The sequence below is a fragment of the Pimephales promelas genome, chromosome 11 (genome assembly GCF_988280905.1).
Source record: "Pimephales promelas chromosome 11, fPimPro1.hap1.1, whole genome shotgun sequence".
Taxonomy (NCBI): domain Eukaryota; kingdom Metazoa; phylum Chordata; class Actinopteri; order Cypriniformes; family Leuciscidae; genus Pimephales; species Pimephales promelas.
Window position 1 is genome coordinate 14,369,906 of NC_142779.1, and position 23,110 is coordinate 14,393,015.

The 23,110-nt window shown below is 38.3% G+C and overlaps 1 protein-coding gene across 10 annotated transcripts in view; it reads right to left on the bottom strand.

Annotated features, from left to right (window-relative positions):
• Positions 1-23,110, bottom strand: part of LOC120479474 (uncharacterized) — a 372,503-nt gene that overhangs the window by 133,193 nt on the left and 216,200 nt on the right. For 8 of the 10 annotated variants that reach the window (XR_016145525.1, XR_016145523.1, XR_016145526.1 and 5 more), the window contains exon 5: positions 840-979. The exons of the other annotated variants lie outside the window; for them this stretch is intronic. The gene's annotated coding sequence lies outside the window, so the exon portion shown is untranslated. The remainder of the gene's footprint in view (positions 1-839; positions 980-23,110) is intronic. 10 annotated transcript variants of the gene reach the window in all.

Genomic DNA, 23,110 nt, shown 5'->3' on the forward strand with positions numbered 1-23,110 from the left:
TTATGCACATTCTATGCATCAGATAATCCTGAAAAATATGAATAAAAACAAGTGTTTTTAACATTGATAATAATAATAAGAAATGTTTCTTGAGCAGAAAATCAGGGGTGCGTTTCCCGAAAGCATCGTTAGCCAACTATGGTCGCAAGTTCTGTCGTTACCAATAGAGTTCAATGGAAATTGCGACCATAGTTGGCTAACGATGCTTTCGGGAGACGCACCCCAGAATGATTTCCGAAGGATCATGTGAGACTGAAGACTGCAATAATGACTGCTGAAAATTTTCATCACATAAAAAAAGATCCAGAGTTTTCTAAAACACACAAAAAAAAAGTTTTCGAAAACTCTGGATCTTTCCGACCCCAGCCTTTTGAACAATAGTGTAGACAGTAGTTATAACGTCACAAAGACAACAAAGTTGTTTTTAATCATATAAAAACAATGTATTTAAACATACAGAAAAAAAAGACTGATTTTGCATGTTTAAATACATAGCTATGTACCAAAACAAACAAAAACTGCTGATGTAAATTAATATTGTATTGTAAATTGCACGGCAAATTAAATTAAATGTTATTATCACAAATATCTGTATATAAGTTGGATGTATTTGAGCATATACAGTACAATGCCATGCCAGGATGTTATGGACCATGTGGTTGCACAGATGTAAAATATTCAATGAATCTTTTTCAGCCAGTTAAATTAAACACTCAGTTTGAAGCACAAATTCACAGAAATTAGTCAGACTTGTCCTCACTATTAGGCTCGGCCCTCTGTTACTCCAATGCTTCAGAGCACACACACACACACACACACACTCTGTCTGCTCTCCTCACCTCTAATCCACACTGGAGCTGGGGCTGTCAGAATCCCCGCTAACTGTCACACTGCTGACCACTTCATCTGCACCCCCACAGACGCACAGGCCTGACTCCATTTGACCGGACACTGACCTCAGCCAAGTTCAGCTGGGAACCTTCATGGAGAGGAATAGCGAAGAAGAGAGACAGCGAGAGAGAGAGAGAGAGAGAGAGAGAGAGAGACAGCGAGAGACAGAGAGAGAGAGAGAGAGAGAGAGAGAGAGAGAGAGAGATAAAACAGGCCTGTGACAAATCAAATAGCCTCTGAGCTCAAGGCCCTGTGCTTGCTTTGCTGCCTCATAACCTTATTTGTTCTGAATATCGCAGAATAATAAATGATTTCTGTCACACTTTTCAAACACCCGTGCAACTTGCACGCCGTGTGTATGTTGGATAATGTACACAGAGGGGCCTATCTGGAAGGAGAAGTAGTTTAGCAGAAAAGAATGAGAGAGAGAGAGGGGGGCTGAACATGGGATATATTTGATTGTCATAAAAAAAAAAGGTTCAAATTATAAAAGGGAATGAGAATGAAAGCACTTCATTTCTTCAGAGACTGCTGCTATGCTCTTTGTTTATACTACATTATTACATCACTGGCAGACCTCATATGCAGAGCTCCAATTGGTTTATCTTCAGTAGCATGTAGGCAAAATCATTATGAATGTGATTCAAAAAGCAATCATTTAAAGACTTCAGAAACATTTTCGGTGACTTTATATGGATCCAGCCTTGCCATCCCTGCTGCCACCCCAGTTGGCAGCAACGAATTCAAAGTTATGGCCAATTTGACCATTTACGAGCGCAAATCTCCTGACTGCAATGAATTTGCTCCGTGCACAAATGACAACCGTTGACGTTCGAACTTGTGTGTGTGGGCCAGTACTTCCGGTGAAAACTTGCGGTGATCTGACAGCGAGAGCGGGTGACAACAGTGACCGAGTTCCATTACCAGAGAGATAAGTTTTCACCCTGACCAAATTTTTAAATTCAGATAATTTTAAGTTTATTATACCTGTGAGTTTCTATGCTTTCTATTATTGCATTTATTTTGTGCAAGTGGGATGAGTAAAGAGCATCTGTTTTATAAAACATCAGTCTGGTGTTTATAAGCAGCACATCCAGTATTTTCCTACATGTAAAATATACAAAAACTAAGCTATATTGAATTGTTTGTGGTACAACCTTCAGTTAAAAATATAAATGTAAAATATGTGATGGTAATATTTATCGAGCTACTGATGCAAGTAAGTGAAAATATATGTGCAGAATTAAGAAAATGGTATTTATGGAGATAAATTGTATAGCCTATCACAAATTAAGCAAACGTGTGAATGTTCACGAGGTATTTTATTTAACATTTCTAATCGTAGTTGTAACTCTATATTTACAGTAGGCATAATTGTAATTGCATGTGCATATGCAGCATGAGTCCAATTATTTTGTTCGTGAACAGTTGTATTTCATTCATTAATCTAACTATGCATCCGTGCATTTATGGCATTGGCTCGTGTGATAGTAATATGGATCTCAGTAGTATTTTAAGGAATATAATTGATTTTATGAACAACTAGAAGAGATCATTTTCTGCTTTCTCTGGCTCCCTGCACTGGGCGAATGTGAAACACATTGTCTCTCACCTGTGTCTTACCTTAATGCCTTTCTTGTGATAATCCCCCTTACTTCTGTCATACTTCTATCTCTTATCAAGTGAGATCACATTGTATGGCCAAAAAATAAAATAAAATCAGATCACACATCTGCCATATATTGCCACACTTCAAAATTTCCTGCCCCCTCTCACCACCCCATAAATATTTTTTTTTCTAAATCCGCCCCTGTATCAACTAAAAAACATTAATAATAATAATTTTATTTTGCTTTTATTTTTTATTTAAGTACATTTACATTTTAGTGACTTAGAAGGAAAGCATGTGAATGATCACACAATTCAAGATAATGTGGTTTAAAAAATGCAATTAATCAATATCAGACGAAGAGTGCTATTTCAGTTTTTATCCTCAAAAATCAGCATGATTAAAATGTGATATTAAGTTAAAACAGTTTAATAAACAATAATTTAATAACAACTACAAAATGTTGCAGAATAATGTAATATATGAATGAATAATAGCCTTTAAAGAACCTTTGTGCCAAAACTGTTCTTTCTTCTCATTATAGAACCTTTTTTAGCATTTAATGTCCTTTGGAGTTGAGTAAAGAACCCTATGCTACATAGAACCGTTTTTTTCTAAGAGTGTAATGTGCTGTTGTCATTTTTAATGATTTCTTTTCTTTTCTTTTTTTTCAGTTAGTTTTAGTACTTATTTCAGTTAGTTGGCTAGGCAACATTTCTCGTTTTTTAATATTTATAACATTAATATTTCAATTTTATTTTATTTGAACTTCATTCTAATTAAACTTTTTTTAATAATAAAAACACAGATTCAATTATTAACAGATCAATGACTTGGATTTAACTACAGAAACAGCATTTTGTTTTTTTTCGTGACAGCAGTTGAAGGTTCAAGGTGACCCGAGCTGTTCTTTGTTAGTGTAGTTTTAACATATCCAAGAAGCTCCTCTGAGTGTTAATTATGCCTGAAAATCACAAAAATGTATAAAAGAAAGAAACAAGTTTCTCTTTTAGGGGGAGATTAAATAAAATGTTCTTGGCGTTCTTCATCTTTGAATTATCCGCCTTTGTCTACTTTAACTGTCCCTGAATATTCAAGAAATGAATGTTGGCAGAGAGAAGAAAAGATATTAATTAAGAGTAGATTCTGCATTGACTCAGACTTGTACATAAGACAAAAGGTTAAGTAAATGCCAGGGCTGCTATGTCACCTCAAACAATGAGTATTAGCTTTGGAATCATTAATGTCTGCTGAGAAAACACAGTCAAATTGGAGTCTTGATTGCCAGAAAATGTGAGGCCAGGGCTGTTTCATTTCAATCTATAGTTAAATTAGCCTCCGACAGCGGGTTGAAAACACACAATTAACTGAGCTAGGTGGGGCGTAGGGGAACAGCACCTCTAATGCACCGCTAGATTGAGATTGAGGCAGGCTTCCAAATAAGAAACATCTCGTCGGCTTTACAAATCAAAGAAGGGGCTCCCAGGCTCCAAGCCATCTAACCCCGCTGAAACCTGCCGGTGTGAACTCATTGTCAGGGGCTCACTCTCTCAGGACCTTTGATGGAGATGAATTTTGGTCAAAACATTGGCATTTAAGTGCATTTTTACATTTACAGCTCATCGAATAACCGAACAGCATCAGAGATGGAACAAATAAACAAATGAGCAGGATGAAAATATATAAATAAATGGTTGAGGTGCTCTGAAGATTTCCCTCTTTAAACTGATAGAAATTGCAGAGGCATCTGAGCAGTAGCGTTTCCGAGCATATGGCGTTTTAATTCCTGTTTGTCTCATCTGGGTAACTCCGGCCCAGCAAATCTCCGACTCCATCCAGGGAAATATCCAAAGAAGTGAATGCTTAAGAACAAAGGGCTTACATTTCCTCTGTAATGGGTGTTTCGTTCGCCATATTTTCCCCAGAATTATGAAACGGAGAATCTAGTTCGCTCACTGATTTATTTGCAGTTATCATCTCTGCCCGTCTTTTCTCTCTCCACAATATGAAAATTAACAGACATTTCAAAAGTGTTGTCTTTCCACAAAACTGCTCCATCAAATAAAATACACAAATAACACAACATTTCGCTCATGACACCAAACATGAGACCGTCCTGAACAAGCGGCGTGTACATTTTTAATCACGAGTCGCCTTTGTGCCTGTTGACAGCTAGTGAAGTATGACTAATAAGAGCGGTGTTGTTGCTTCCCCGCTGAGGTGGAATGGTCTCTTCAGACAGAGTCCTGTAGATCATAATACATTTCATTGCGGGATGGCTAATAATCTCACTGTTTCACTTTGGTGGCAATCACAGCAACTACAATGCGTCATGATTCACCAATTAGGAAGCCATATTTCTTCAGGCTGCCAGTGCAAATGGACAGCACGTATTGGTGTCAATAGACGCTATAAGCTGAGCTCAGTTTCTCATTTGCTGTATAGCATCTAGCTATTCTGTGAGATTTAAGCATACATTTATAAATATATTATATGCACACATACTGTAGCTATATAACATACTCAAGACACAATGAGTTGTTCATGGAGAAATGCAATTATACAAGCTTACAAGCTTGAAGTTTTTTTTTTTTTTTAACTCCCAGCTTTTAAACTGCCATTTTCAAAACAAAAATCCAACAGTTTTGAGTCTAACATGGCGTGATCGTTAAAATTGCAGTACAGATCATGTTAACTGTTCATCTCTTTCGTTTTACTATTAAGGCACGAAAACAAATTAACACCAGAGGGTGTGCTGATATTGTAAATGTATTTTGAAATATATGTACTTCATTAGAAAAACATTCAGTGCAATCTCATCCCAAGACATCATATAACTGGGACGCCTTTTGACCATATGTCAACATCCGCCTTTTTAAGGTACCCTTAAACGTCGGTTAGATGACGTTATCGGATCCTAACCCTACCCCAGACCTAAACCTACCCCTAAACCTACCCTGTCACCTAACTGATGTTAAAGGTAAAGCGTCAGTTGTATGACGGCCCGGGATTACATGCCTTTGGTGTGAGAGACCCGGGTTCGAATCCACTGTGAGACACCAATGTGTCCCTGAGCAAGACACTTAACCCCTAGTTGCTCCAGAGTTGTGCGACCTCTGACATATAGCAATTGTAAGTCGCTTTCGATAAAAGCGTCAGAAAAATGAATAACTGTAAAAAAAAAATAAAAAAATGTAAATGTAAAAGTCCATGCCTTACAATAGCTTAACTGTAACTCTACACCCTAGCCTCGTTTAGCTACACGGTTAAAATTAGCTAATGAATGACTTATGAATTTGCACATGGTTTGTATTAAAGCATATTAAAAACACCATATAGACATATACAACATATAAAAGCTTGATGTTCACCACATCGGGACCTAATTATTCCATGTTTGAATATTTTTTTTTTTCCCAATAAATTTTTCCAGTAACAGTCCATTTTCTTAAATACAAATTTTGTGACATGATACTTATATTTAGCACAGCTCGCATGCAGCATCGTGGCATCCTCATCTGCTGCCAGATGCCACCCCTCATGCTTGCTAACATGCTCCTCCACTAAACACTGCAGCTGCAAAATGACACAAACCCTCTGCTACAGTTTAGAGGCCTGCAGAGAAAGAAAGTCAGAAAGCACAGAGTGGCAGCGTGAGAGAAAAAAAAGATTCATGTACTGTATGCCGGCAGTGCCCACACAACGACAACATCGATGCTAACAAACAGACCGGAGGCTCACTTCCTGTAGCACATCCCTCAGCACGCTGTTGAACGAAATAACTGCACCACTTATCTTGAGGGAAAACTCACTACTGTTTAACAGCCTAGGACAACAAACAAAAGTAAGTCTATTGTTTATTCTGTCTGCGCTCGCATTACATCACGGCTTCAATTACAGTATTTCGGTTATCACTGCCAGTACCGTCTCCCACTAATGTGACAGCTGTTCCCAGTTTTACTTTACATGTTTGTAGGTTAAATACTGTGTTTTGGATAATGAGAACAATAGGAGAGAGAAAAGCCCCTGGGGCCGTGTACACTGCAGGGCAGTCTGAGGGTCTGGCCTGGAAAATCAAGCTCTGGGAAGACAAGATACAAAGCATGGGAATCAAAATAAATAAATAATATAGAAAAATTGGACAGAGAAGCGTTGACCCCTGGTCCCCCAGGAACATGTGCGCCTCTGATCTGCCTAGTATTTCAAGAAAAAGCAAGGTCTTGAACCCCAATCCTTAGACACATAACAAAGCACACTTTGCAGCTGCCATGCACAACTATGAGCTCGGAGGCCTGAGAGAGTCCCAAGACAATGCCCTCTCCATCAGCCCCAGGACAAATATCTAGACAGCAATATTTTCTGCTTCAACGGCTGCACTGCATGTAACTGTGAATGCGAGAAGGGAGAGAGGAAGTGAGAAAGAGTGTGCCAAACGATTCCTTTAATAACTCATGTACACCTAAACAAACATCAAAGGTAGAGAGTTATCGCATGGAAACATGGGCACAACCCAACGAGCATTCCTGTAGAGATGGACATCCACATTTAGCCTGTCATGTGGCTATGTGGGTAAATACTGAGTAATATTAAAAGCAGACACTTTCATTTTTTTTCAACTTAAATCACATGGAAACAGTTTTACAATTTGTATCACTCTGCTTTTTTTCAGTCAGATCTATAGACAGCATTTCTCACAGTGAGCAGCAAACCCATTATAGGTTTACAAATACTACTGTTGCATTTATACTTTGTTACTATTATAAATAGAATACTTTTACCATTTTATTTAAGTAAGAATGTAGTTGTTTAGACCTTAAATATGCAATTTATATATAAACATACCAGCCCGTTCTCATCCTTTAGCGTCACATAGAACGCTATATGACAAAACGGCGCTATACTACACACTGGCACCCTTTATCGTTAATATAACACGCGAACCCAAGGCGTCACAAAACATTTAGCGTAATATGAGACTACCCTACCCTACTAACCATCACAGCACTGGTTATATAAACGATAATGGGTGCCATGTGCGTAGTACAGCGCCGTTTTGTCATATACTGTAGCGTTCTGTATGACGCTAAAGGATGAGAATACATTGAACATACTGGCAAGAAAATTGGTTTATATGTTTTTGGAGATGTGAGCTCCAGGCCATCAGCGGCCATTCAGCTCTCACATACCCGCTGAAAACAGCTATATCTCGGCCAGCCCTTTGGAAATGTGCTGCTTACGTGGTTAAGCATGAGATATAATTTGTTTTGTTGTCAAATCAAACGGGCAATCTTTGGCCTTATTAATCGATTCCTTGTTCCAGAGCAAATCGATTTGGCTAATGGCAAACTTAAAGGGTTAGTTCACCCAAAAATGACAATTATGTCATTAATGGCTCACTCTCATGTCATCCCAAGCCTGTAAGACCTCCGTTCATCTTCGGAACACAGTTTAAGACGTTTTAGACGTAGTCCGAGAGCTTTTCTGTCCCTGACATGTATGTACGGTATACTGTCCTTGTCCAGAAAGGAAATAAACACATCATCAAAGTAGTCCATGTGACATCAGTGGGTTAGTTAGAATGTTTTCGAAGCATCGAAAAATGCATTTTGGTCCAAAAACAACAAAAACTACGACTTTATTCAGCATTGTCTTGTCTTCTGGTTCTGTTGTCAATACACGTTCAATGACACTGATGACGTAAGACGCTGCTGACGTGTTCTGGCGCATCCATGTATTCGTGTTCAAATAAATATGGCCTTCGTCCGTGTTGAAATCTTTAGACATGTTTGCAAAGATTGTTTTGTTTACAGCGTGCATCTCCTTCAGACTATAAACGAAGCTCAAGCGCACAGATAACACGTCAGCAGCGCCTTACGTCATCAGTGTCACTGGCTTGACGACAGAACCGTGTCAAGTGTTTTTATCCGTGGCGGAAGGAAGCAGTTCAGAACGAAAGAGGGTTTTTAAGGACACTCTGTTGTTGTTTCTTATTTATTTACACACTTGAGCAGTCAAACTGTAGTATAAAATCAATATCCAACTTGTAGTGGTGCGATATGGCTCTATATCACCATGGCAGTGACTGCCTGCAGCCTCGTCCATATAACCTACAGCAGTGTAGCCATAATATTTAGTTAAACACCTCTTTTCACTGACTATTTGTTGAAGTTTCAGGCCCTAGCCTTTTCCCTAAAGTTTTATACAAAGTGAACAAGGGTACACTTATTGTAAGGACACTCCCTCCGAACCAACCAGAGGTTAACATGTCTTTCTCAATGACACAATGTAGAAAAAAAAACATCCCGCAGTGGGTCTGAACCAATAACCTTTCAGTTACCACTATATTTTTTTTTTCTTTCCCACTCTGCCACATGACCCCATTGGGTATTACAGATAGCATATGCATTTATGTAACAAAGTTTAGAAATAATAGGACAATTTAATTTAATAACAGCGTTTCTAACTACCAGAATCAAACGGGTCTTCAAATGACATTGCTTGCAAGAATATCATTGATTAAAACCATACAGGTCTCTTTAGAAGTGAACTCATTTCATAGCTAAACACCTCTGATGTCCAGGGAAAGCTACAGTAAGATGTGGGCCAAACCCTGACTGTGTGTTAATGAGGACACTGGTCTAAGGGCTTGAGAGCTGGCATAGAGGTGCAGGCCCTTGACGAGATCCCACCTTGCCTAGTGTCGGCCCCTGGCTCCAGACTATCTAACAATCCATCACTGGCACACAAGCCTGCAGTGCTGCTCTATAAAAAGGGAGGGCGGACGGACTTGCTTTCAGCAGTTCAGCGCAGCAATTACACAGATCCAAAGGTATGAGAGGACAAAGCCCCGCTGCAGGCCTCACCCTGACCGCCTGACCCCGTCAACCTCAAAACCAACCACAGATACAGCCCTTCATTTATTTACACTGAGCTCTGGAGTGTAAACAAAAACTCCAAAAACTCATTAATAACACATCGCACTTGAGATAAATGAGCTCGCTTTCAATGCAACCACTAGTGTTGTTCATCACCATAATTTTTAATTGAGTTTCCCCCCTAAATTTCTTTAACAACTGCTCGGTAGACTCGTCGACAGTTCCCTCAGGGGGGAATGGGTGATACCTCAGATGCATGAATAGTTTTGATATATCAGGATGCAAAACATCAGTCAGATGGTGTGTGTTTTTTGTGTGTAACCTCCACTTGAAACGGTGCGGCTTGTGCGTAGCTGTGGGCTCGGGTACGGAGCAGAGCTATGAGGAGACCATATGGCAGAAGACACAAGAGTCTCCAGTCAGCATTCCCCTCCACCACCGGAGCACGGATACACATCAGTGCTCTCACTTTCTCCCTCTCACTCGCTCACTCAGACACTCTACTAATTGCATCCTGTGTTTGTCAATCAAAATCTATTTTCCTTTCCCTTTTTTCCTTTGCCTTTTACCACCTTCTATTAATTCCCCAGTTGCTCAAAAGCTCTTTGTCACTCTTAGCACATGCGATGAGGGGCTGGTTTGTTGAAATGAATTCCATCTGAAGTGAATCGGCTCACAAATGTTGGCCGGGCAGCGTCAAACCCCTTGGAATTCTACACAACGCTCTGTCAAAACGTGAGGGGTTCTGTTGTCACCCAAACCACACATTTCATTTGTATGAGCAAATCACACAGGAGAAACTGAACTTTCGAGCGGGGTCGTGTTAAAGTCGCTCTCCCACTCAGAGCTATTCAAGAAAGTCAAAACAAATTAGTGAAGCATTATAGAGATGATGGAGTTTGTAGGAATAAAACAACTCCCTGATGAACAGGCCCCGATTTGTGGTGGGTTTTTCATTGTCTTTATAACTCTTTCCAGTAGGAAAAGCACACATTATGTATTAGAGGGAAAAATGTCCACATCGTGCACTAGAATACGTATCAAAACTGAATTATTGGCAGAACTCCATTAGGAGTCATACCCAATTTCAGTACAAACATTGCGGGTCTTGAAGATGTTAAAATGTTTTTGAAAAAAAGTATTTTATGCTTACCAAGGCTACATTTAATTGATCAAAATACTTTAAATATTATTAATATTTAATATTATGTTTTCTATTTAAATATATTTTAGAATGTAACTAATTCATGGGATGACAAAGCTGAATTTTCAGGAGCCATTACTCCAGCCTTCAGTGTCACATTAACCTTTACAAATCATTATAATAAGCTGATTTGGTGCTCTTCATATAATTAATGGACAAGTTTGGTATTTTACACTTAAAGACCCTTTTTAAGATCGTTTCTGATGAAATAGAATGGTTAAGATTGAAATTTGGCCCAAGAATGTCCGGTTTCTGTGGTTGCAACCCCCTACCTCCACAATGGTTGCATAGGTGCACTGGAACAATCATTCCTAAAACGCATTAAACTTTAGTTTACAAAGACGTGAAACTCACCGAGTGGTCTGGCGTGTTTACTGATATGCTCACACAAAAAGCACTGCAAAAGATGCTTTCCAACAGGTTTTTATGGTAGTTTTTGTCCCAATACAAGTCAATGGAGTTGGACAAAAACTGCGATACAACCTGTTGGAAAGCACCTTTTGCCACGATTTTTGTGTGAGCTTATCAGTGAACACCCCAAACCAAATTCTCAGGCCAGCAGCATGCGTCCAAATTTCAATCTTAACCGTTCTATTTCATCCGAAAGGATCTTAAAACAGGGCTTTAAGTGTACCGAACTTGTGCTTTAATGTTGAAATCAGTTGTGCTACTTAAAGGTACACTATGTACCTTGTGGCCCTCTAGTGGTTAAAAAAACAAACCTGCATTTTGTGTAAGAACATGGTTTTGGTTGTGCTTCGGCTCTGCATTTCTGTGCGGATGAATATGGTATAAACATTCAGAAGGATTGAAAAGGATCTCAAGCTGACTAGCTGAAGACATTATCTGAAGAAATAAATTTAAATTTAAATTTAGCACAGAGCTACAATGACCTTAATGAAATTACTCTTCACAATAGATAATGCTTAACAGTGAAGAGAGCGGTTAGAGAGCTACATAAGGCAATTTAGCATTACAATAAAATACCGTACTCACCTGTTCAGTAATAAAAAACAACATATGCCACTCCCACACCAAAGTGGCTGGAGTAACGTTTCTCTATTTATGGATATAACAAGACAAGTGTCACAAGTGTCATATGAATGCAATTTCCTGTGAAAACCAGAAGGATTGATGATGTATTTACTATTGATGATGTGTTACTGTACCTTTAATGTTTTTGTGGAAAACTTAATACGAAGAGTTCAGATGCAAAAGCCTCTAAATGCCATTTGGAATTTTCTTCTTTAATGATGATTTTTATCAAACTTGTATATTTAAGTTCAGTAATTTCACTTAAATAACAATTAATAGGTAATTATCATTGCCATTTAAGTGAAATTACTGAACTTAAATATACAAGTTTGATAAAAATCATCATTAAAGAAGAAACTGAACTGAACTCTTCATACATTTCTTAGAATCATGTCTTTGCTGTAACTTTTGATCAATTTAATACAGCCTTTCTGAATAAAAATAATGGCAGTGTATTGTTAATCTCTACTCTCTTTAAATGATTATTAGCACTGTGAAGACTGTGTACAAAGGGCAAAATACTAATGCAAAAACAAAGGCTATGCGTGACCTATAAAGTCCTGGAGTGGGGTAAATTACCAGAGAATAGCATCTTTATAAACACTGCACACACCAAAACACCCCGGTAATGGGAATAAATCAATTTTGGCATCTTCAGAAGCACCACTTGAAGTACGGCACTAGAAATCCTGTGTGTGGATCCTTATCTGAAAAGGTCAGAATGTAATACTCCCTCACTCCAGGAAAGAGCTCACCAAGCACGCGCTTTAATTACTGCCCATAGGACGTGGATTAAGAGACTAAATGAAAATGTCATAAAAACGACAAAGAGAAATCTGTGTTATCGCTGCTTTAACTGATCTTATCATTGTGCCGTCGTCACAATCACTTCCATTGTTCAGGGTTGTGCATCAAGGGCCTTTACTATCCAGCGGTGGTGCCGACGGTTCAAATATCAGCACGTTTGACAGCTCCATCTTTGCCACAGTTTTTATGCATTTTATTTTTTGCATCATCGTTTTGAACAGTTAATTTGTGTGATTTTCCTTAGAATTACTCAATTGCTCCATGTAAAAGAACTTCATTTTGACTAAAGTATTTTTTGTAATAATATAGGTGGCATATTGGAAAGAAAGTAGTAGAAAGATACGATGCGTAGATGACAGGGCCAGACTTCATTTCGGATATGAGCTCCAAAGCTCGACGTGTTAGAAAACCAACACTAAACACTATAGGCCACAGGTCCAGTAAATCTCAAAACTAAAATTTGACTTCATCTTGTTTAGGTGAGCTCATTGAATTGAATTGGTTTCACACATTTTGGTTCTGGATTTTGCTGATGGCACAAAACTGACTCTGTAACTGTGAACATGTGACTCTGTAACCAGGTCCCCATCATATTCGCCTGGTGAAAGTGTATTTTAGCAAAGGCCGTAACTGGTCGGCAGTTCTAGCGCTTTGTGATGTGAACGGCAGAGATCAGACAGACGTTTCTCCTTCGTTCTGCCGAGAATAGCGCTGGTAATATGGGCTGGCAGCCTCTGTCAGCTCAGCCTGCACACCTCTCACAAATTAGGACCTATTTATCCAGAGCACCCTGCACTCAATGGAAATGATTACCAAGACAGTCAAACCCTATTTACACAGTACGTCTTCATCAAAGCAGAAAAAAAAAAGGAAATGACATATTCTATTTCAAGGACTGTATCTAAACGAGGAGGTAGAGAAGAGGAGCTGAACGTATGTTATGTGTTAGTTTTACAAACAAATACAAAAGACCAAATGTGTATATGCTGAAATGCATGTTTAGTTTACTAGCTCACTTTACATGCACGTTTAGATCCAGCACAACTCCGCAGATATCATGGCACGCGCAAGAAAATGTGTTATTGTTAAAATAACTTCAAGGGCTTTTATTTTCTTGTTTATTCTTTTTCTAAATGAGATCAAAAGAAGAGTTGAAACCATTTAAAACTTAATCCTCAACTGGGAAATAAAAGAAAAGTAGAATAATGAAAACAATGATAATGAAATGAATAGATAAACCAACAAACGAATAAACAAATGAAAGTACAAACAATCTGAGACCTGAAAGATCCTGAGAGAATTTCCCTCTCGAGTTGATTTCTTTTTACTTCTTTCATTCTTTTTTAACTCCAGAGGGCTGGCGGAGAGAAACTCTCCAGATCCACTAGTCCAGTGTGACTTGGATCTAATTAGTTGAAAGGAATGAATAATTATCTCATTTCTATTACACTCTATTTGCATGTGATAACAATCAGCACTGTAAGACAGTTGTTTTTCCATCCCTGTGACCTTGTCTTGCGTATCTTGCAAGTACATATACAAAGTAGTAAAGGGCAGTGACCTTGACCTACAGTCAAAAGCAATTAGATGATGTGACTGTCGAATACACAAAAGATACATGGAATCGTATAAAGAGGGCATATAAAAAGTCCAAATCTCTCTATGGATCGATCTGGATCTGTTTAAACCAGCTCCATGGATTGTGATTTGTGTGACAAAGCATGCCTTGGCTTTCAGCAACAGACTGTCTCGATGTTATCTGAACAACTTTTACACACAATGGCATATTGTTTTTTTGTGATCCAAGGTAAAAAAAAAAATCACTCTTTTTTTATTTCCACTTGAGATAGAACCACAGAATAACCTTTCTGAATAACAGAAAGAAAGAAAGAAAGAAAGAAAGAAAGAAAGAAAGAAAGAAAGAAAGAAAGAAAGAAAGAAAGAAAGAAAGAAAGAAAGAAAGAAAGAAAGAAAGAAAGAAAGAAAGAAAGAAAGAAAGAAAGAAAGAAAATCAATGCCTCAGACTTGTGTTTCTTCCATTCAGCTGAAGGGTTTGTAGAGAAAAAGAGTGCAGGCTGAAGCGGAGAACATTTCAGGTCAATAAGGAATCAATAATGGTGGGTGAATCTACACAGAGGAGATGAAAGCCAGTGTGCAGGGCTTTGGCCTGGGTCATTGTTCGCAGGATTAGGCCGTAGAGGAGGAGAAATGTTATTCTACTTCACTGCAAACCTACAAGAATAAAATCATGCTGAAATAAAGGTAGCTGTGATGTAACTGATGATGGACTATTGGACGCACTATATTATTTTAAATACTAGTCCCCTGTTAAAGTCCCCCTGTGGTGAAAGTCACGTTTTTATTTATATATCCATGTGGTGTTTTTAATGTGCTTTAAAGGTGCATTGTGTAACAAAGTTGAGTATCTATTAACAGAAATGCAATATGACATCCATAACTATGTTTTCAGTGGTGTATAAAGAACTTACTTGATTAGCCGTAATGTTTTTATTACCTTAGAATGAGACATTAATAGCTCCATAACCGCGGGAATCCCCTTCTATGAAGGTCGCCATGTTGTGACGTCATATTCCTACCGTAGCCGAACGCGAACAAACAACGCTACAGAACGCGTTTCATCACTACCTTGAAAGAGAAGTAGCGGAAAGCTGGAAGCTAGCCTTACACTCCGTGAGTAGTGTTTTTCCTCTTGTGAGTGGTGTAAAATATGTAGTTGGGATTGTTTCATGTAACTTAGTTCTCCCTCGCTGTGTTATGGGTTTGTTATGTTGGGGATAGATGTGCTGTTACGTTCTTGAGACAGCTGATGATTAGTATTCATGTCATTGACCGTAAAACAGTACGTTACAGGAATCACTAACCCGTCGATAGAGACTTTTACTAAAGTCTTTTATCACTAAAGTCGATCGCGAAGAATTTTAAAAATCAGAGAAAAAAAGCCTATTGTGTGTAGTAAATAGTATCTGGGATGCGGAGATGACATGATTGTAACAGCGCGCGCACTTCCTACCTTTGGACTCATGCGGACGCGTCCCAGCTCAGCCACAGTAACAGCTCATATTAGCCAGCTAAACTATTACTACCCTGTTAGAAAAAATATATAGCTGCTCCCTCGCTGTATTATGGGTTTGCTACAGTATGTGTGGAGAAATGTGCTGCTGGTTACGTTTGTGAGACAATCAGCTGATTATTATTTTATTAAATTATATATTAAAACCCTTGATCCTCACCTGACTATGGCTTTGTAAACAGACAGTATTCATGGTTTATTCATGGTTTATAATGGACTGTGGTACAGAAACAGTGACAATGTTACACACTCTTGGCTTACTCTGGCTATTCTCTGCTGTCTCAGCCGACGAGATGTTTGTCCCGTTTTAGCAACCGTAGCTTCTTCGAAAGGGAGGGGTGAGCAGTGGGCTGAGCCCTTAGTGCAAACCTGGTGCAAACTCGCAACCGAACCACTAGATGTCGCTAAAAGTCACACATTGCTCCTTTAAGGCAAACTACTGTGCAAATCCATAAGTCAGCACCATTGCAGAGTATTTTCTCCATAAAACTGCAGTGAAAAAAAAAATGATGCTGTTTGAAATTGCTGGTGTTTCTGACCTCACAAACAAGGCTTTAACATCATTACATAACATCATTACAATTTAATGATGAACTATATGCCTTTTTCCACTAAAGTTCTGAGTTGTTCAAACTGTTGATGAATGTTAGAAGGGAGACTGAGTTATGGTAGACTGAGAACATAGTTAGCAGTTTGTTAAAACTACACTGTGTAACTCTTTTAGTTTATTCTTAGCTAAAACCACTTAGTTCTTTCAAAAATATATGTGCTCATTAATGTATATTTACTTCGTTCAAGTATTCTCTTGAGTGTATAATATGCCATTGAAAATACATACGGGTAAGGGGATATAATGTCAGTCGCCATGTTGCCCCTCTATATTTGAAAGTACATTAGCCAAAGAGGGACATACGTTAATTCAAGCGTCGCATTTCGCGTTTACGTTTGAGTTTACACTCATGGACGAGGTCGAACTGGAAGCCATGTTAATCTTGGACTACATTGGCCACCGTAGGAGTTAAAACGAAATCGGAATTGAGAGGAAAAGAAACTAATATTAACTGGATGGTCATCCCTTTTCACCGCTAGATGGGGGTAAAAATCACACAGTGTAGCTTTAACACTCTAAATGAAGCACTGAGTTACATTCAAACTATAAAGCATGATGAATTTATTTCACAGGAAAAATAAAACGTTTAAAGAAGAAATCTGGCGCAAAATGAACCTTTGGTCTAATAAAACATTGGTACCTACAGTAGTCAACCATCATCTGAGATTTGTTTTCATGATAATCGAATGTAAAGAGTTTAATCTCTAAAAACTGTTTAGCGTATAACGCTAGTATATGGGGGAATTTAATAAGTAAAAAGAAATCACTAGTTACAGTTTTTCTCAATTGCTTAAACACTATAACCAGGCTTTTGAACTAAAATTTCAAAACCATAATGCCATTTATCAAAAAGCACACCCATTTCCCTAAACTATAAACACTATTCCCTGTTTTGACACATGAATCAGAATTGTTGAACAATCACTGCAAAACTCTACACACAAATCCCTTAATTTCTCATTGCCTAGACCATGTGGTCATTTAGAAAGCACTAGCATTCAATATTGTTCACTCAAGTCAGCATAGTTTCAGCTCACTTAGCACACAATTACCCAGATGAAAACACTGAGAGTCACAATTTAACACACATCAATCAGAACTTTCAAGATGCCTAAAAGTGCCAGAGTCAGTTCATCTGAGTTTTGGAACAATGGATCCACAAAGAAATGAAGGAAGAGGACGTGGAGGGAGCGGAAGAGGATATGGTGAAGGAGGAGGAAGAGGAGGAAGAAGAGGAAGAGGAGGACGTGGTGAAGGAGGAGGAAGAGGATATGGTGAAGGAGGAGGAAGAGGAGGAAGAAGAGGAAGAGGAGGACGTGGTGAAGGAGGAGGAAGAGGATATGGTGAAGAGGAAGAGGATGATGTGGTGAAGGAGGAGGAAGAGGATATGGTGAAGGAGGAGGAAGAAGAGGAAGAGGAGGACGTGGTGAAGGAGGAGGAAGAGGACATGGTGAAGGAGGGAGAGGAGGAGGAAGAGGGGGACGTGGTGAAGGATGAGGTAGAAGAGATGGTGGTGAAGCAGGAGGAGACAAGCAGTCTCAGATGAAATTAGAGCCACTTGAGGTGATCATGTCCTTGTCCATGGCATGACTATGAGGGAGGCTGGACAATGAGTACAGCCTAATTTGAGTCACTTCACCTTCGCCTCCATCATCAGCAATTTCAGGGAGAAAAACAGGAAAACAGGGGTGAGTCAGGCAAAAGGATTTTACCTCTGCTGCCGGGCTAGGGCTAATATAGCCTGTGATGTGGATGTGATTGGCTTGACCCAGACAGGCAGGAGGCTGAGGTGGAATAATCTTTTTTTTTTTTTTTTTTTTTGTGGTACTGTGTAGTACATGAATGAATAAAAATGTGCCAATGTATCCATTGGTTGTGTCTTTTGTCATGTGAAAAAGTTTGTGAGGAGGGGAACCACAAGTAACATAACTTGCCAGTTTTGGAAATGTTGTTTTGAATTTATTGGACCAGTGTGTTAGACTATGTTGTAGTGTGTGTTATTTTGAGGGCTTGTGTGTCCTGTCTGAGGGCAAAGTTTATTTTTTCAGCAAGAGTGAATGGTTTTGAATGTAGAGTTTCATTTTGACCTGAAAATAGGTTGTTTGGGAAACTGGGTGAGACGTTATGGATTTGTGTTTACTGTTTTGAGAATAAGAGGCATAGTTTCAAGAAATGTGTTTAAGCAATCGAGAAAAACTGTAATACCACTAACAAGGCTCAAAATAGCCCCACACTAACACAGTAACATAATGAGTCCCTGCATGCAAAATGAAGCATTGAGAACTTTGCAAGTGTACAGACCATTTAATAAGAAGATACGTTATAAAGACAGTACACTTCGTGTAAACAGGCAGGAGCCATCTTGGAAAACAAGTCGACAAGTCGAACTACAGACGACGTGCCAAGTGAGCTGAACTGTATAAAGTTCAGCAAACTTCTGAACTGTATGGACGGCTGTTTTCCAAGATGGCTGTCTGTTTATGCGAAGTAGACTGTCTTTATAAAATATCTTCTTATTAAACGGTCTATGCATGAAAACAAATCTCAGAGAACAGTCGACTAGGTACCAATGTATTATTAGACCAAAGGTTCATTTTGCGCCAGAGTTCTCCTTTAAATATGTCCTTTTGGCGATCAATGAGGGTTATTATTTTGAGGGTTATAAAATTATTGACTACATGGGGACTACAGGGGGACTAAAGCTAAAAGTTAAAACCTGCCCATTGTCTGCATGGAGATGTTGATGCCATTTAACGTTTTGCTGTAGAATCCTCTGCTTAGCAATCAGTCAATCAGACATTCAGGGATTCCCTGAATCCTGGGTGTTTTCTCTCTCTTTATCGGCTATTCATAATGGGCTGCAATCGATCTGACCCTCTCCTCCCCGGCTGTAATTGCTTTGGTGATTGGTTTAATTTCACAGTCAGTCTGAGCCTAAGTTGATGAGAATGCATGTATTATCTTTTCCAATCTACAGAACTAAAAGAGAGAAATTGTTAGTTCAAACTAAACATAGAAAAGGCACTGTATATGCTTTAGTACCTCATGTGAGACACTTCTTTCATGCATAGGGGTGGGGGTGAATGAAATTGACCAATTAAGCAAATACGGATATCAATTAGGTGGTATAATTGAGATTTTTGATATATTAAACACGTGTCCCTGGGTGCGTATGTAATGAGCTCCAGTGTGAGGTATGGGAGTTGATCATATTAGAGGACTCCGCCAGTCTTTCTCTCTGTGGTACACAAATAAGTGCCATTCACACACACACAGGACTGCTGTATCTGATAAGGTGAAACAAAAATGTCCAGGCTTGCATGGAGAGGACAGGCACTGCTGACAAGGTGCACTTTTATCTTGAGCTAGACCATCACCCTGCTCTGTATACAAGGATACTGTGACAGTTCAGCCATGAAAACAACAGAATGTTTCCTGTGTTGGCAAACAGTCACAGCTCTAACTGTGTAAGGAGCATTTATTTAAAAAAAAATAAATAAATACAATAATAATAAAAACTATATATATATATATATATATATATATATATATATATATATATATATATATATATATGTCACCCTTGTCTAAAAAAAAAAAAAAAAACGTATTAGTGTCTACAGTTTAAGGCAACTTCCTCCTGTTTTATAGCCTGACGTCGTCATACTCCGATTCTAGTCAGAATGTGAGTCTGATACTGATCCATTGGTCTGTGATCATGGGGCGTGTTTCAACCGAACCAGGAAAGAAAACACCTCTGCCCTCAATTGGATCGACAAATGCCTGGATCGCGGTTCTCTGCTCCTCTTTTAAAATGAATGCACTGTCTACATCTTCTATTACAGATGCGATGGCTTTCAGACTGAATCTAGACATCTAAATTCTCAAGCAGCAGCCATTCTTTGTCGTAAACAAATTCAACCCAAGCGCTCTTTGGTGACGTGGATGATTACGTTACGGTTGATCATCTGTCCATCATCGTATAAAGCCCGCCCTGACAACTTGATTGGTCCGAACAGCTTTGGTTCGGGCATTTTTGCATCAAGTCCAGCCCGAACTTCCCATCCTCAAATGTTGTGAGTGGGGCTACGTTCGCCTTGCATCCAGGCTGTTTTATTCATTTTTTAACCAAATTAAATACTCACATATTGAAGTTCTTTTGTTTTTTTTTCTCCAGGGATTGAAGATGATGCTAGTATCCATCAGTGTTGTATGGATAGATTAGTGGAGTGGTGTGAAAGGAATTCACTTATTATAAATTAAAAGGAGGAGAAAATTACATAACAGATTGCACAAGTGTCTTATAAATACTTGGGTGTCTACTGTATGTTGATGCTGCTCATTTAAATTATGTGCACATTTAAATTATGTTTGTTTACAGTTGTCGAAAGTTACAGCAACATATTCTCTCAGGAAAATAAGGTCATTTGGAGCAAATAAGTGTTGTGCAATATGGAATATGTGCATGGCATAGCTGTCACTCTGTTCAACTTAAAGCTCGGGCCAAATTCTTGAATCAAGTTTTCAAGATTTATATACTAAAAAAAAAATTCGGACAAAACAAAATTATGTCTGACCCTTCTCATATTTTATATGAGGAATATCAGCGTTTGCCATCAAACAGAAGACTTATAGTAGCATACGTTAGAATGGACAGATTACGGAAATCTTTTGTTCACCAGTCTGTTAAATTAATACATCAGAGTTGGGGGTCTAAGTAGGCCTCAGGGTTCTGAAAAAATAGAAATTACAACATTTTTGCACTGCAGCCAGTCATGCATTTATTTATTGTTTTTGTATTAAACAGTGTATTGTAATGTATTAATTGATGTGATATTGAAGTGGTTTGATGTAAGACAGGACTTTTTTTTTAAGAAATACCAACCATAAAGTAAATAATTTGTCAATTCTAAATAAAAAAAAAAAAAAAAAAAAAAAAAAAAACAGGAAAACTGTTATCCTTGGTTCATATTTCACAGTATTATTGTTTTTATTGTATTTTTGATTCAAACATAAAAAAAAATAAAATAAAAAAATAAAAATGTGCGTGTGTGTGTGTGTGTGTGCACTGTTCAGTATGTGAGTGTATATATATTGTTATTTGTGGTAAACTGAAATTAAATAGAAGGAAGTAGAATAGAATAGAATAGAATAGAATAGAATAGAATAGAATAGAAGTAAAGTTGAAGGACAATCACAAACAGCACCAAATTGTACTGCATCTTTTAACATTACTGAATTATAATACTCACTCAAATAATTTTTTACCAAAAACATTCACAAAAAATTTATTTCACTCTTATAATTCACTATAATCAGATATAGTATAAAATAAAAAGAGTGCTGAGAGCTCCAAATTTAGCCCAAAAAACAGAGCACCCAAAACTATAATAAGCTATTATATAAACTACAAACTATACATTTATGTATATACACTGTCTATAAATAAACTCTTGTCTATGTATAAGCCTCCTTCTTGTGCTGATTGGGTAGATTATATAAACGTGCTTCTCCAAAACTGTGTTAATAAAAAAAAAAAAAAATCATATAATTGCACATAAGTGCAATTAAGCGTTCCCTAAGAGAACGGAAGTGAGTGACAGTGTGCAGCTATTGTCATGGCAACCATCGCAAGCTGATTTGAAGACGTCCTAGATTAAAAGTATCAATGGCAAAGAAACAGCCTCTCTTCTCCGTAATGTCATTCCCTATTAGGAAGCACAAACATATATCATGCATGTTTTGACAGACCAGACCTGACAGGCAGCTGGTGAAAGGTCAAGAAAAAAGAAGCATATGGTCGCTTCAAATCCTGTTAATGAATGTTGTCCACAACGATGAGGTTGCAACAGCTGTCTTTCTCTTCCTCTGCTGTGTGATATGTTTAGAACTATTGTTTGATACATGTGCTTCATTAACAATCCTCTAGCATATCTCTCTTCATGGTAATTAAGCAAGCTGTTTGCACAAAACCGTGCCCCGTACACACGTCATAACCCCACTCCCACATAGATGAACCCACATACACTTTTTCCACACACACAGAAACAGTGCAACCATGTAAAACTGCATTTGAGCTCTGGCTGGTGTTAGATGCTTGCAGTGGGAGGACGGTGAGGTAAGAGGTTTTGAAAAGAAGTACAAGGTCAGGTTTTAAATGAAACAAACGCTCGGCTTCAGGCTCAGACACAATCAGATCAGCTGAACATCCGGCCTTACCAACATCCCAAGAAACCAGCATGAGGATTCAGTCCAAAAACTCCCAAAAATATTTAAATTTACAGTGCCGAAAACATCATTTTCCTAATCAGTATTTTTTTCCGTCTTTCCATCCTTAAAACAAGACATTTAGTTGAAACTTATTAGTTATTAGTTTTCCCCAAGTTTGCTGCATTATTCCTTGCACCTGCATTGAACTTTGGTTGGATGTGTGTGGTTGGATATGTTTCTATGGATATTTTTACTGGAAATCAATATAAGAATGCTGAGAATTTTTCCCCCTTTTTGAAATGTATCTATTTGTACAAAATTCTTGACTCTGTATAAAATAAATAATATTAATAAAAAAAGCTTTGAAATTCAAAACCGACTAATGCTCCGTGATGTGGTATTCCAGTTACAAGAAACATTAGCATAAGACAAGAAAGAGAGCAGACAGAGCTGAACTGCCGTGTTTTAGGTCAACACCTCATGTGACAAGTGGGGGAGTTTGTCAGCTAATGCAGTGAGTTTGGTAACACCAAACTCTGCTACTTTGCTTTGCTTCGTACGCAGAGTCTGGAATGGTTTAATTGAAAACTGTTTTCTTTACAGCAGAGGGGTGGGTGGGTGGGTGGGTGGGTGTTTGGGTTGGGGGTTGGGGGGGTACAATTGTTTGATTGTTGGTTGTCTGAAGTATAAAATCATAACATCACATAAAGTTTGGTTATGACGTGTGATATTCACCAGCTCACCCGCATCGATCTTCCACTATAAACACACGTATGAT